Genomic DNA, 15,902 nt, shown 5'->3' on the forward strand with positions numbered 1-15,902 from the left:
TCAGCTACATCCTGTAATTGTACGCATTCTACCACTCTCTTCAGAACCTATTCATTTATCACAGTTTCACCCATTTCATTTTTTCTATTATCCACTATATGCGTATTTCAAAAGCATCAAGCCTCTTCCTGCCTTTCTTTCTATGGTCCATGTTTCAGTATGGTGCCGTAGAATACCCTAGACAAAATATTTCCTTTTCCAATCTTTTCCTTATTCTCATTTCTGTACCACTGCAGAAAATCCCGCATTTGTTAGACAGTGTCACAATTGCTGAAGTATTCATCACTGACTTGAATGCTCTGATTTATTTACAAAATGAAGCACAGTATAGTAAGTGAAACAGTTTGTAATCTGTCCATGTCGAGTCATAGTCCACTAGGGTGAAAAGTAGTACAGTATAGTTTAATCAGAAAGTACAGCAGACCAAGCTAACTCATCATATCCAATTACAAAGCCTTCCAAATCAGCAGTCCTGTAGAATCTATGTCCACATGCTAGGGCAGGCTTTCATGATCCGTCAGCCAGTGTCACAAGGTGCTAGATAATTCAGAGTGAGCTGACATGGATAATGCAGCTCCCTAAATACTGTCCATACACTGTAACTGAGGGCACCACAGCACATGTTGCAAGCACCTTAGAGAGTGCATGGTGCTGTGTCTTGTGCTTGTGTACTGTTGCTTACAGTTGTATCTTGCGAGTGCCACATAGCAGTCACCACAGCGTCTTGTGAGTGCACCTTCCGGTGACTATGGTGTCTTGCAAGTGCCATCTAGTGTTGGATGCAGTATCTTGTGAGTGCCACCAGTGCAGGCTGCAGTACCTTGTGAGTGCCACCAGCGCAGGCTGCAGTATCTTGTAAGTGCCATTAGTGTGGCCGCAGTATCTTGCGAGTGCCAACTAGTGCTGGTCACAGTATCTTGCGGGTGAAAGCTACCACTGACTGGATTGTTGCCACCAGTTGTATGGTGTCTATACCAATATCTGAGAGGGAGCCTGAATTGTTTTTAGGCTGGTATTCGAGATCCCCCACCCCCTGCCCCCATCAAACAGGAATGAGGGAGGTTTGTAGATCTCTGCTCCAGGGCAATGCTGGATCTTATACTGTGGAAACAGTATATGAGGGTGGTCCTAATACAAAGGATAAGGTGTATTGTATGGTGAAGTTGATTGGCATTAGCATTGGAAGTTCACTCCATTGGCATCTAGCTCAAAGAACATTTTGCCATTGGTGTCATTAAATGTGCCCATGATCCAGTATGGCACCCAGTGGTAGTTGTGGGGCTGTGACATTACTGGCTTTATCACAAGCTGTATCTCATACAAGCCAAAGCTTGTGAGTTGTCACGTGTCAAAACATATTGTACGACCACACTCAGCTTGTCCCTTTACCTCATTGCATCAACCAACAAGAGAACCAAATTTTGCTTGTGGAGGGTAGTCAGATGTTGTAAGAGTAATCATAGGATCAGGTTGAACACTGTCACACTAAGCTAACCTCGCTGAAATAAATTACTTTGTGAACAGTCATGCCGCATTGTGCACAAACTTGCAGCACAAACCACAGACCAGTACAGAATGGAGCAAAGTGTTCGCAGGTGTGCAGCAATGTTTCAGTGTGTGGATGTGTGTGTGTGTGTGTGTGGGGGGGGGGGGGGGGGGGGGGTTTGCACATGGCACAAAATAGAAAGTGAGAAATGTCGTCCAAACAGAGCTGCAAATGAACCTTTTCCTCTGATGTATCAACCTGCACAGAACTAGTTTGTTGTTGCACAGAATAGTGCAGTTTGATACCAGCCATGCAGTGCCGTGCCGAATCTCTTCCCTCGGTTTTCGGCAGCATAGTGTGATCTGTGCAGATGTGGCTTAAGTTCTGTAAGTTTTGCATAATCAAACAGAAATAAAAATTTAATAATTTATAGATAAATGAGAGAAGCAATAAATCCATTTGGATAAATAATGGTTACCTGCGCCAGAAGTTTGAATTTAGCAGACTGGTGATTTTTATTTGTCCATCAAACACTTGGTAAAATGAAATAGTGGCCCCACTAAATTTAAAGTCCCAGAATACACTGACTGTCCATAAAGCAATAGCTAACTCATATATAGCTAGAATTCAGTCATAGTATAAAAGTCTCCAGATTCCCAGAAGCATCCATACAGTCTTACAGACTAACCAGTAGTAATTATCAAAAAAAGCAGAAATAATTCTAAGTGTGATTCTGCATATTGTCAAACACTCACAAAATTTCCAAGTTCCAACTGGCTGCTAGATACTAAGTTCGTCCAAGTCGGTACCAAATTTTACTAAGTTCTCGCAAAAGTTAAATTATGTGCACAAGTGCCTAATGTTTATAACAAAGAACCCCTCACAAATAAACAATTATCAATAAATATGGCCTGCACTTGAGCACCGCCTTCTTGAGCCCTATTTAATATTGGTATTAGAATTTAAATAAGTGTTACCACTTTCAAGTGACATATTATTTATTTATTTATTTATTTATCGTATGACGATACAGACACATAAGAAAGACACAGACAAATGACTAATATAACAAATGTTAATAATTGCAAACAAACGTCACTAATAGAACAAAGTTTAAGGATTACAAACAAACATCAAGTCTATTAATATAATCTATCAACTCTGGAGTTGTGAGCAGGAAGTTGTTGGGGCTCCGATTATAGGCTCTTCTGGGACACTCTTCAACAATGTGGCTGATGGTCTGATTTTCTCCAGAGTCACACTGAGGGGATGGTAATTTACCCCATTTATACAGGGAGTAAGCACGTCTGCCATAATCCTATTCAGAGTGGACCACATTTTGCATGGTACGTCAAAACCAGGTAGCTTTTGTGTGATGCAAGGCACGTTATGACTTTGCCATGCGTTCCATTTTTCAGACCATGCATTTGTGATACTGAAACATTCTTGTACACAGGTCCTTGCTGTTCTTGTTGGCGGGTTCCTAGATCGAAGCCTAATAGTGTTTGCAGCCTCAGTGTCTTGGTGGATTGGCGGGCTTCAATTTCGCACGACGTTTCTGTATTCACGTACAAGGGCTTCAGTATGTCACAGGTGTGGTGGCAGGATGTGGCTTAATATTGGGAGCCATTGCGTCGGAGTAGGTTTAATTACTCCAGAAATCATCCTTAGAGTGTTATGCAACCGGACCTCCACCTAGAGCTATTGAATAATGTTGTTTCTTGTCTTTAATTATTTGGCAGTCTTTGTTAGGTGCTCTTTAAAAGATAGTTTTCTGTGCGAAACTTAGAACTGATTATAAATGAGAACCTTCTCCATGACTGTGAATCAATTACTAACAAAGAGATAGAGGGGCTGGCCAGTGCTTACCTCAGCTCAGTACAGCCGATAGAAACACAAAAAACCGAAAATTTAAGTTCCTAGCTTTCGAAATAAATGTTCCTTCATCAGGGAGGAGAGAAGGGAAAGAAAGGGAAGAAGGGAAAGTGGATTTAGTTACTCACAACCCAGGTTATGAAGCAACAGGGAAAGGAAAACAGGGAAGGTAGCAAGGATGGAGGCATGGTTGTCAGAGGGAAGCCAAAGATATTCTACAGCAGGTACTGTGCCAGCTTCAAACCAAAGAGGATGCATACAGAAGTAAAGAGGTGTATAGTATAAAGATGTAGGATGGAAAGATGCATGAATGGCTAAAGAGGAAAGGGAAAGGGGAGAAGACTGAAAAGTAAATGGGAGTGAGGTTGTTTAACGTAGGTTCAATCCAGGGGGATGGCGGGATGAAAGGATGTGCTGGAGTACAAGTTCCCATCTCCGCAGTTCAGAGGGACTGGTGTTGGGTGGGAGAAGCCAAATGGCACATACAGTGTAGCAGGTTCCTAGGTCCCTAGAATTATGCTGGAGGGCATGCTCCGCTACTGGGTATTGGACATCTCCTAGGCAGACAGTTTGTCTGTGTCCGTTCATGCGCTCAGCCAGTTTAGTTGTTGTCATACCAATGTAAAACGCTGTGCAGTGCAGGCATGTCAGCTGATAAATGACATGTGTAGTCTCACACGTGGCCCTGCCTTGAATTGTGTATGTTTTCCTAGTAGCGGGGCTGGAGTAGGTGGTTGTGGGGGGATGCATGGGGCAGGTTTTGCAGCGGGGTCGGTTACAGGGGTAGGAACCGCTGGGTAGAGAAGGTAGTCTGGGAATATTGCAGGGTTTAACAAGGATGTTACGGAGGTTAGGGGGACGACGAAAGGCAACTCTGGGTGGTGTGGGGAGAATTTTGTCAAGGGATGATCTCATTTCAGGGGTTGACTTGAGAAAGTCATATCCCTGGCGGAGTAATTTATTGATGTATTCGAGGCCAGGATAATATTGGGTGACAAGGGGGATGCTTCTGTGTGGTCTGAGGGTAGGAATATTGTTGTTGGACGGGGAGGAATGTATTGCTCGGGAGATCTGTTTGTGGACAAGGTCTGCAGGATAATTGCGGGAGAGGAAAGCACTGGTCAGGTTATTGGTGTAATTGTTGAGGGAATCGTCACTGGAGCAGATAGTGAATCAAGTTATAGTCAATAATGGAGTAAGCAGCCATCTGTTAGCATTAACAGTTTATTTATTCCTGCCTTCATCAACACATGTATAATAGGTGATGCTTTCAAGAATTTCCATTTACTTAAATTGCCTCACACACAAATAGCCTGAACTAAGAAGTAATTATTTACATCTCGATAAACAAATGAATAGGTAGGTATTCTAAGCAAGCAAATTTCAAAATATATAAATCTTTCAGCTTCTAACTTGTCTAAGACTCTTTCATCATACCTATACTAAGAAATATATGGATAAAAGAATCCAAAGTATGACACTCATAGTCATTAGTGCCCAGCAACTATTACCTTCCACATTCTTAATACGTTCATTCAGTTGTGGTGTAGAATCAATCACTGTTATCATCATCAGTTTTCTGCCCTGTGAGCAGCTTCTTGCTGTACTCGGTTTTTGTGACTGATTGCTTACTTCTTCAGGTTGGTATATTTGTTCCATTGAGTAGATCATCAGGATTTCAGTCCTTTCTGTATCTTCCCTTCCTCATATTCTTCTAAAATGACTTTAAAATTCCTTCACATTTTCTCAGTACATACCATATTCAGTTTCATTTTCTACATTCAGCTATATCCTGTAATTGTATGTATTCTACCACTCTCTTGAGAACCAAGCTTGTGTCTGTGTATGTACGGATGGATATGTGTGTGTGTGTGTGTGTGTGTGTGTGTGTGTGTGTGTGTGTGTGTGTGTGTGTGCGTGCACGCGAGTATATACCCATCCTTTTTTCCACCTAAGGTAAGTCTTTCCGCTTCCGGGATTGGAATGACGCCTTACCCTCTCCCTTAAAACCCACATCCTTTCATCTTTCCTTTTCCTTCCCTCTTTCCTGACGAAGCAGCTGCCGGTTGCGAAAGCTCAAAATTTTGTTTGTGTGTTATTTTATTCTGCCTGTCTACCGGCGCTTTCCTGCTTGGTAAGTCTTGGAATCTTTGTTTTTAATATATTTTTCCCATGTGGAAGTTGCTTTCTATTTTGTTTATATCAATAAATATGTACAATTGGACAAAAATGTAAGGTTTATCCGCGAGATGTTCACTCAAAAAAGTGAATTAAGGCTACAAATAAGTTTCTAAAAATTGGAACTTCAATCCCCTCTTAACATTTAACATTTTTTTTTAATTTGCAAGAATGTTGAATGTAATTCCTAAAGGTTTTTTTATTATTATTTTTTTTCCCTTCCCATTCATACATAGAAAACATGCATGCAAATTTACAAATGAACTTAATAATTGTTTTAATTTCTTGGAAAAATTATTGAAAAAGAAAAAAACAAAATTAAACTCACCTCTTTTTCACATTGTTGACAGAATATTATTTTTCCGTTCGTTGTGAAAGCACGATCGCTGCTGATCCATTTCTGTACATTATTGGTTTTTGGCCTGGGCATATTCGTAATTTGATGAAGGTAGCAAAGAGTCTATGTTAACAGCACGGAAACACATGCAAGAATGATTTATATTCCGAAATGCCAACAATAACTAGCAGGGCATTGTTGGCGCACTGCAGAGGTGAGCGACCTGAACATGCATTTGTGGGCAACAAATACCAAAGCACGTTTCTACTCCGATAATCCATCTTGCAACAATGAACCATCACAAGTCTTCAGCATCCTTATCTGATAGACTACATAAGTGGAAAAACAAGACTTATGTCCCCTCCATAATCTGCCCACGTTTGCCTGAAAGGCTTTTATTCTGATGGCTCGTCCCATATTATCTCATTTTGGAAATTTATTGGCCTAATATTCTGGGAGGTTTTTGGGTTGTCAGGGAACAAAATGAACCTCAATATGACCTCTGAATATCAAAAATATGTATCTTTACTGCCATTTCCTCTAAATATGACAATAATATGCTCAAACGCCAAAAATATGCAAATATATGCATTTTAAATTTGAATTTTAAGTAGCCTAGTACCTCCAAAACATCATGATTCCTATTGATACAACACCAGGTACCATAAAAAATGATATGCAAAATCCAAACTCTAGTTTTTGTAGGACTTGCAACTTGCGGCTGGCTGGGAACGGAGTGTATAAGCCAATGGGTTAAGTATACACAACCTCGGGCCTCTCTTCATTATAAGGCAGTTAGCTGCTTGTATGTGTGGTCTCCTATTTCCTATTGACAAGTAACACTAAGTCAGGATCTATTTATGTTCAAGGAGTCTAACGAAACAACGTACTTCCTCAGTATCATAATTACACTAATATGAAAAAAGTTAATAGACTGCATTTTGGACTGCTAAAGCTGATATGTGTCTTAGAGCCGCCACATGCAAAATATATTCAGTTTTGAGCTGTCATGTTCATGCTCCAAGGATTTTGTTGGTTTTCACTGCACCAAATTTTATTGCTGTGTTTATTGTTTTTACCACTAAAGCGTAAAGCTGAGTCGTCACTACAGATAACCTTTCCAGTCTCCATCTTCATCCAACAATGTAACATTTCCACACAATAGTTCTAATGAGCAGTCCTATCAGTTTATTTTGTTCCTTGCACCATTGTAAACGTTTATGGTTTGAGATGCAACCATTTTCTTAACATACACCAAACAGTCACATGGTGGGTGCACAGCTCTGGAAAAGTGTGCCAGGTCAATTTTGTAGGACTGTTCACAGAACTTTGTGTCAATTGCTCTACAACATCATCAGACACACTGTCTTATCAAACATCCGGTTTCAGTCAAACTCTTATGCCACATATAAATAGTAGGCCTACTGGGAGGATCTTTACCATACTCTGTACAAAAATTACATTGCATAGTTATTGCAGACTTCAACTCTTCAAACCCAAACACACAGCAGGCACACTCGGGACTAGTAAAGGCAACCATTTTTGTCACAAAAGCCGCTAGCATTGGCAGTAGTAGCGCACCATGTGTGTCAGACACCAAGACTTCAACCTGTAAGTTGTGTGAATAGGTTTGGATGAATTTTCAAAATTCTAAAGTCCTTTCTGATAAAGTCTGTATTTTAAGCAGTCTTTCTCATTGTGCCTGTTTGTGACACAACACCTTTTATGTGAGGTGACTAGCAATCAAGGTATAGATTTTGACATTGCCATTTTCCGTAGACTCTGTTTTTTCTGATTGATTAGAGGCAGCTAATAACTAATATAGTTACTCTTGGCTTAACTTATGGATGGAAGGGGTTATGGGACTGAGTTCTTGAACTCGTGTGGCCACTTGGAGACCACTCATCACTGCCATGACACATCAGTTACTTCTGCACTCAACACCAATGGCAGCCATGTCATAGCATCATCATCTTTCTGCTTGTAATGCCCAAAGTCATTGAAGGTGACATCCACTGGGCAGTCACCACAGTCACAAAAAATATGAACTTTTCTCACTTGCTGCATCACTTAATATCACCTCTTTCCATTCCGTTTACCTTTTCTTTGGCTACTGAGTTCACTATTTTCACAGACTACTTTCACTGTTTTTCTCGGCTGATCCGATGCACCATATGTGTGGTGGCAGAATTTTCATGGTCTTTAAGCCACAAGGTCTTGTAAATTACTCTGATGACCATCGAGAAAATAGACTGAAACTTGATACTTGTAATCTACATTCCACCTTTCCACATTTAATCTCACCAAAACTGAAAAATACTCATACTCATTACTGTGGAAATGAATAAGGTAATAACAGCAAAATATTAAAAGTTCACTGTCTTCAATAATAAAGTATACTCAGAAAATATATTGTTTCACACATACTGGATCTTTTAAAAAGCATTTGAATTTTTACTACTCAAAACATCAACTGGCACAGTTCAGACCTTAAATCTCCTCAGAATTCCATTTAATGTTAATTACTGTTCTGAAAGAAATTGTTCTAAGAATTCAAAGTTCTGTTCATTTCTTGCCGAAAAGTGGTGAATTTGAATACTCCACTTGCCAAGTGAATTTAGAATACTATCATTAGTGGACTGACCATATTAGACCAAAAAGAGCATGCATTCAAGTATTGCAGTTCAGTTCACATTCCCAATTGTGGATAGCATCCCAACATCATGTGTAGTGCAGTTCAGCACTGCCCTGTTTGATGGAGACATACACTGTGGGCGAAAGACTTTGAGTGAGTGCGCCACAAGGTAGCTGTGTGGTTGCTTATATAGTCTCGGTTGTGTCTGGAGAGGACCACGAAATTGAAAGATCACTACTGAAACATCAGAGCCATTTTCTGTGTTAATAAAAAGCTTCGTTTGTGCACACTAATTATTATTAATAACTTCTCCAATAGAGAGTGTATTGCATCTGTAATTTTTCCTGTTGTAAATCTATACTTAAAAAACATTTAACTTTAATTTTATTTTCATATTGTATTAATTATAATTGTTACTATTTTTTGAATAGAATATTGAGTGGGCTCTACCCTCTGAACTGTCCCTCATGTTATCCGTGTACCATGGTAAAATAAGTCAAATCTATTGTAATTTGGTATATCTTTATTATGTCTTATGTTGAATATCGTAGTGCTGTACTTTCGGTGCTCTGGTGTATATCTAACTATTAAGTTTTTCTCTCTCTGAGTACAAAATTCAAATTTCTTTTAAAATTTTGAACAGTATTACAAGAGAACTTTACCAACCCTTCTGCATCCTATTATTGTGTCAAAACATATTCACTGATTGTCATAAAAAGAGCTGCAGCTAGAAGGACCCGGCCAATCGTCTGCAAATTGGATGAGCATTTTGCACACCATAACCTATGCCAATGATTACTTTTGCATGGTCGGCTGCACACTTGAGGAGTGTGGATGGGGCCATGACATTGTTCCCATTGGTTGATGTAAGAGAGCCCAAACGGTCAGGCCAGACAGTATGAAGGCAGGCAGAATCACCAGAGAGAACATCATCAGAATGTTCATTATGTCCAGGCGACGAATTCAGGAGGGGCTGCATCATGGGGATGTGAGAGGCTAGGTGATCCTACCATTATATTATGAGCCACCCCGGTCATATGGACACCACCACTGCCCATTATTGGCAGCGGTGGTTATAGGAAGGCACACATGCATGACCTATGGCAGTTGGATATCCAGCATGCACCACAAGGATGGAGGACTGGCAGACTGACAGCCATGTGTGAACAAATCCAAGGGCAATGATGGGGTAATTCAGCAAGCTGTCCTGCATTCTGCACAACATTCCATGAGTGCTAATGCAGTTGCAGGACACAGGGCTCTGCCGCATCCTGACTACTATGATGCCTGCCCTCATGCCCCTCACAACGTCGTATCTGACTCCCCTGGTATCAGCAGCAATGGACATGGGCCCCTGCAGACTGGCTGCAGGTCATTCTTAGCAACAAATCCTTTTTCTATCATGGAAGTGACGACTACTGTTTCCTGTCCGAAGTCACAGTGGTGAGTGCCAAGAAGAGTGGTTTGTGATCTCCCATAACACATTCTGCTTGCCTGGCGTGATGGTGAGGGAAGCGGTACCCTATAGTGCCCATTCATCATTAGTGTTCTTAATGGTTTCCATAACTGCTGCACAGTATGTGGAGAAGGTCCTGGGACTGACGGCTCTGCCCTTCATTAATGGTCATACCCATGCCTTATTTCAATAGGACAATGTTTGTCCTCATACCTTTTGTCTTTATACTGCTCTCACCTCCTGAGTATGCTATGGATACTCTGCCATGGCTAGCCAGCCTCATTGCCCGGTCTCTCTCTGATTGAGAATGAGTGGGGTTCCATGGAGCATGTCATGGGATGGAGTATTACAGAAAGACATCTGAGACCTTTATAACTCCATGGTGCAACATCTGGATGCTTGTATTTGTAACTGTGGAGGCTCAACACCCTACTAACACATATTGTGTTGCCATGTAGCACTGTAACGGTTTATCCCTCAACTTTAAAAGTGTAGGGTAGTACCATCTACTTGTCTGCCAACAGTAATCACAATCCACCTTGTCCTTCTGGGTGCAGCTCTTTTTATAATGATCACTGATATTCTCAAAGTTTCAGCTCATTTAAGCCAAATGAAAGACATTTAAACTGATATGTTCATCTTCCATGGGGCAATATCGTCTATTTACTGCACTTGGGTGTAAGTCTCACCTGTCAATAACTATGTATAAGGGCAGTGCCGATTAACACTTGTTCCCCATTAAAATGTTGTGCTGCTTGCTCCATTATTTCTGGTCTGTTGCCCTCCTCAACTACATTTTTACCAGCTTCTTTGCATCTGGTGTGAGATGCATGGAATCATCTTGTTTCAACAGTAGTATTATTGGATTGTTATGCTGACTGCAAGTGTATTATGTGATATCTTCCAGAACAATGGATTGTATCTCATTGTCTAATACCTCATGTTTTGCTAATAGAATGGAATAAGTTTGCATGGAAGAGAGCATTTCACCTCGTGACCTGTATGTCTCTCCCACACTCTGTGAGAAGAACTTTTGTGGCAAGCCGAGAGTTGTCTCAAATGCACTTGTAGTGGCCAAGGTCACCTCTCCTCACTGTAGTGCACTGTTGTGTGGTGCCGCGAGTGCTTATTCACATTGTACTGTCAAAATATTTTCATGCCAGCCACCAAGGGCGCTGCATTCCTCAGCAACATCTCAATTACTCTTAGACAACCTTTTTACCTTTCTTGATAATAAATAATTCTTATTAACAGGCTAATTGTCTTGTCAGTTCGGTGGAGGGATAATTCTACCATAAAGTAAAACTTGACAATGCTGTATTGTCAGTCAACAAGATTTTTTCTACCTCTACATGGGTGAATAAAGTATTAAGAATTGTCTTGTATGAGAGTGAAACATTTCATATGCCAGCTGGCTGGATTGCAACACTCATGGTAAATTGATCGGATGGCCTCTCATTCACAACAACTCCAAAATACTCTTTATCTCTTCCATTTTATTTGCAAGAGTGTCGGCCAAGCTTACTCCGTTAGTTTCAATTGTTTGTTGGCTCATTGGATTTGAGTATCGATACATGATGCTCAGTCACTTCATTTCGTTCTGCCCAGCAACTGAAGTGTGTTAATTTGTTCTGCTCAATGACTCTGATAAGGTTACTTGGACTGCATCGATTTATGCCTTGTTGCTTGCTAATCAACCTGTCCCTAGAATGACAGGCATGCCTAAACTAGATTCTGCAGTTATATTCAGTTTGAATAGCTGCTTATTGACAGCAAATTCAATCAACACCTACATTCTTATGTGCCTACATTTGGAAACAACAGTGCTCACTTATATAATTTCTCTCAACAGTGACTTTGGCTTCAGCTTCTCAGCCTCTTAACATTGCATGTGCATTTCCTGTCATTGCTTATAGCTCTCTCCCTGAATTAAGGATTGCAGTGTATTCCTGATTGCCTATCCAGCACTTGACACAGAATGTACTACTTCATGAATGATTAACTCTGTCTCTTCCATTGAAGCTATTTTAACCTCATCCATGCATCACATCCCTTTCATCATGATTTCCTTCATCTCTTTGTGCTTCCCTTGTGTGTGCCCTTTTACATACCTTCTCACTCTGGGTTCTGCCCTTTCTCCTCTATTTTCGAATCATTGTGGTCGATTCCCATTTCCATTCTGATAATTACTTCTTCATTCTTGTGTGTGCCTCTTTCGTTACCGCCATGTACTAGCATTATTTCTCTGTTCCCCTGCTTGCATACAGTTATATATATTCATAGTAGTCAAGGTGTTCTGATCCATCCACAAGATCTCCCTTATCTGGCATAGATATTGTTACTAAATTTTCTTGCACATCTGTTGGGCACTTAGTGTGTGGGGTGTGACAGGTTATGAAGGCTGTCAAAAATTGATTTCCTTAGTGAGATAGGCATCAGTGGGCATGGTCTTCCCTGCAATGTGTTGCACCAAACTTTGATGTGAGTGTCATGGTGGCTTATTTATTCGTGTTGCAGGCCATTGTTGGGGTTATCTAAGAGTTCATGTAACTGTTTGTCATGTACTTATGCGTTCACTAGGTCCTCGTAGTTGATTAGGATACTGATGGTGTGAATAGGGAACATGTAGTCCACCACCATGTTTTTCCTCCAGCAAATGGGTTGTACCAAAGGGCGGTGATCAGTGAAAAGCGTGAGAGGGTGTCCCTCAGTGTCCTCTCCGAAATGCATTACTGACTCGTAGAGGGCACATAGTTCGCAGTCGTGTGCAAACCACAACTTTTGCGAAATCTTCAATTTGTGTGAGAAGAGTCACAAGAGTTGGTGTTTGCTGTTAACTGTTGGCTGTAGAACAGCGCTGATGGCAGTGTCATTAATGTCAGTAGTAATTTACAGATGGGCCATTTGTGAAAGATGGGCCAGGGTCACGGCTCTTGGTACTGACAGTTTGATTGCCTAGAAAGCGCGTGACGTTTATTGGTGCCTTGATTTCAACTGCTTGCAGAATGTTGCACCAATAGAAATTAGCCATTCTTAGAAATCTGCATAGCTCTTTGTTGGTAGTGGTCCTGGAAGTGACTTGTATTAGTTCCTTCCTTTCTTCTGTTGGCTGATCTCTGCTGATAAAACAGAATAACCTAAGAATGTTAGGCTCTGCTGACACAAGTGGCATTTTTCATTGTTGATGACTACACCTAGCTATTCTCGGGTACAAAAAACCAGTCATATGTGGCCTTCATGCTCTTGGGGCGTAGGTAAACAAATCAAAATGTCATCCATGTAAGGGATGGGAATTTGTGTAGATGGAATGTATGAATTGCTGTTGTGTTCAAGCCACATTTTTTAGTCCGAATGGCATGAGCAGGTACTCAAATGACCCAAAGTGGTTGATAATTGGAGTTTTAGGAATGTCTTCAGCCACTTTTGGTACTAGCATATGTGCGTTTCAGCAGTCAATGATGCTGAAAATTGTTGCATCCGATAATGCATGTGCAAAGTTGTGGATGTTAGGTACTAGGTACAGTATCAATTGAGAATTATCTGAGTATCGAGGTTTCTGTAGTCCCTGCACATTCAAAAAATGCTATCCTTTTTTGCAGGCCATATGTACAGACAAAGCTCAAGGACTGTCTGGGGATTGGATGACACCCAAGTTACGCAACTTGTCTACATTTGCCTTGTCTTAGGGGAGAGACGGTGTGTAGGGGGAGATAGGCAGTCCCTCTATTGTTACGATTCTGTGCTCCATCCCATTAGTAATGCCATAGCAGGGAGGAGGCTGAGGGGACATACGAGCAGTAGGGAGGGGGTGAACATATCTGTCGTAGTCACTTGAACTACAAACATTTGACTACACTGTCACTTGTTTCACTGGTTTTAACGTGTTCGTTCATAGTATTTGTTGAAGATGGTTGCTTGCTGTTGGTGAGAGGTAGTGTTCATGGAGACTCAAGCAAATTGATGTGACAGTGGATGTTTCTTTGCAATGGCAGCATGTGTGCATGTCACTGTTAGTGTCTGTGGAGTCCAGGATGAGCTGCATCTGGGTCAGTGATTTGTCAAGATGATAGTGTTCGTTGTCGTCACCAGGACTGGTGGAGAATTGCTGCACTCTAGTATGGAGGTCCTCCACCATGGGCCATAAGTCCATTGATTTGTGTCCTGAGGTGGTAGTTGTTTCACAGTGGTGGTAGGTGAGGTCTGAAGGCCCTACGTTGTAATTCTGCTTTCACTAACTGATTTTGATGCTCATGCAGTTGCCTCTGAAGGGATGAGTTTTCCTCCTGTAGTGTGAGGCATTCTTTCCTTGCGTGGATGTACTGGTGATTGGTTGCTGTCAATTGATTCTCAGTGGAAAATCGTAGAAGTTGAAGCCTGTGTACCACTGAAAGGAGGTGACCTCATTTTGTGGTGTAGATGGGACCGGTGGTCGTCTGACGGTACCTTTGATGGTAACATTTCTTGGTCTGCAGAACAGTACTCCTTCCTGTAAATCCAGGCAGACATGTAATCAAGCCCATTCAATGGTTAATTGACATTAGTGGGAAGAAATGTCCATGTGAAGTGTTGGATGCTGCCGAGGTTACTGACAGTTCCATAAGTGGCAATGATGGATCTTTTTGCTGCTTTCAATGTGGGTGTAGAGTTGGAGATGTGAGAGGGTAGGGTGGTATTTGAGATGTACTGATTTCCAACCCTGAGTCCACCAAAAAGTGTTGTTTGGTGTGATGATCTTGCATGTAGAGCTGAAGTTGTTACCAACAAGTGGATGTTAACCAGGTATGACATGTGGCAAACCTTGTTGATGCCATGGCCTCTGATGCCTAGTGAAGGTCACAGGAGATGTTTTGGTATTGGCAGGGCTGGGAACACACATGTGCGGTGGTACGTTACTGGGTGTGAAACCAGCACTACTGCATGGTCTGTTGTTTTAGGCCATATCCTGTAGTGTGGGTGGCATCACATTGGCTGCTGTCATCAGCTATGGGGGGGGCGTGGTGTGTCCAGCTGGGGATAATAACAGGATGAGGTAGTGCTGGGCATCATTGGGAAGGTCCAGTAGCAGTGGGTCTTGGCCTGCTGGGCAGTGAGGTAAGATGGCCGCCGCTGCTCCATGTATGACATGTCGCAGAATGTCAGGTGAGATCGACACTGTCCGTTAGTGGTGTCCTGGAGAGGGCAAGATGGTTGCAGCTACCGTGTACTTGGTGCATTAAGTACCTCTGGAAGAAGTCGGTGTCATTTGGAAGCCATCTACTAGTACGGTGCGCAAAAAACTGTCTACAACATGTAGTGCCAGTGGGTGCTGGCTAGCATGGGTGGCCATTTTGTAAAACTTACGTGTGATCTGCAAACTGTAATTAATAGTCCAATGAGATTCCTTCATTGCATATTAGCACAGCTTGGATTTCATATAACAATATGCCCCACAGTGAAATTTCAGGCATTAATGAGGGGCACACTGTGGTCTGTAAAATATGCCACAACAGCAAAGCTGGTCATCCATTTCATTGTTCCAAACAGATGGCTTCAACTACTTGTTATTTGCAGGTCTTGGCTAGTCTCGGGAGCAATGCCATCTTGCCTGGCCTGAACTTGTGTTAAATCTACATGAACACATTATGATGTCACTAATTGTGTTGCTATGTTCACCTAAATGACACAATAAAGTCCAGTACTCCGATGCATCATCAAATGTGTTGTGTGTGGTGGTCACTGATTCAGCAATAGTGAACCTGGTATGAGACTGAATTGCTAAGGATGGAGGCAGGTTAGGAGGTGTAAGCAGCACTGGTCAGGTGTTCTAGGGAAGGTACCCATAGGTGACTATTTGATTAGATCCAAGGGTAGTGGCGTGCAGAACCCTGTTGCGGCATGGTAGAGCGACCAAAAGTGTTCTGATATGACTTGGCTGGCCAAGTACCCCGCTATGTAG

Source organism: Schistocerca gregaria, chromosome 3, assembly GCF_023897955.1.
Source record: "Schistocerca gregaria isolate iqSchGreg1 chromosome 3, iqSchGreg1.2, whole genome shotgun sequence".
Lineage (NCBI taxonomy): Eukaryota > Metazoa > Arthropoda > Insecta > Orthoptera > Acrididae > Schistocerca > Schistocerca gregaria.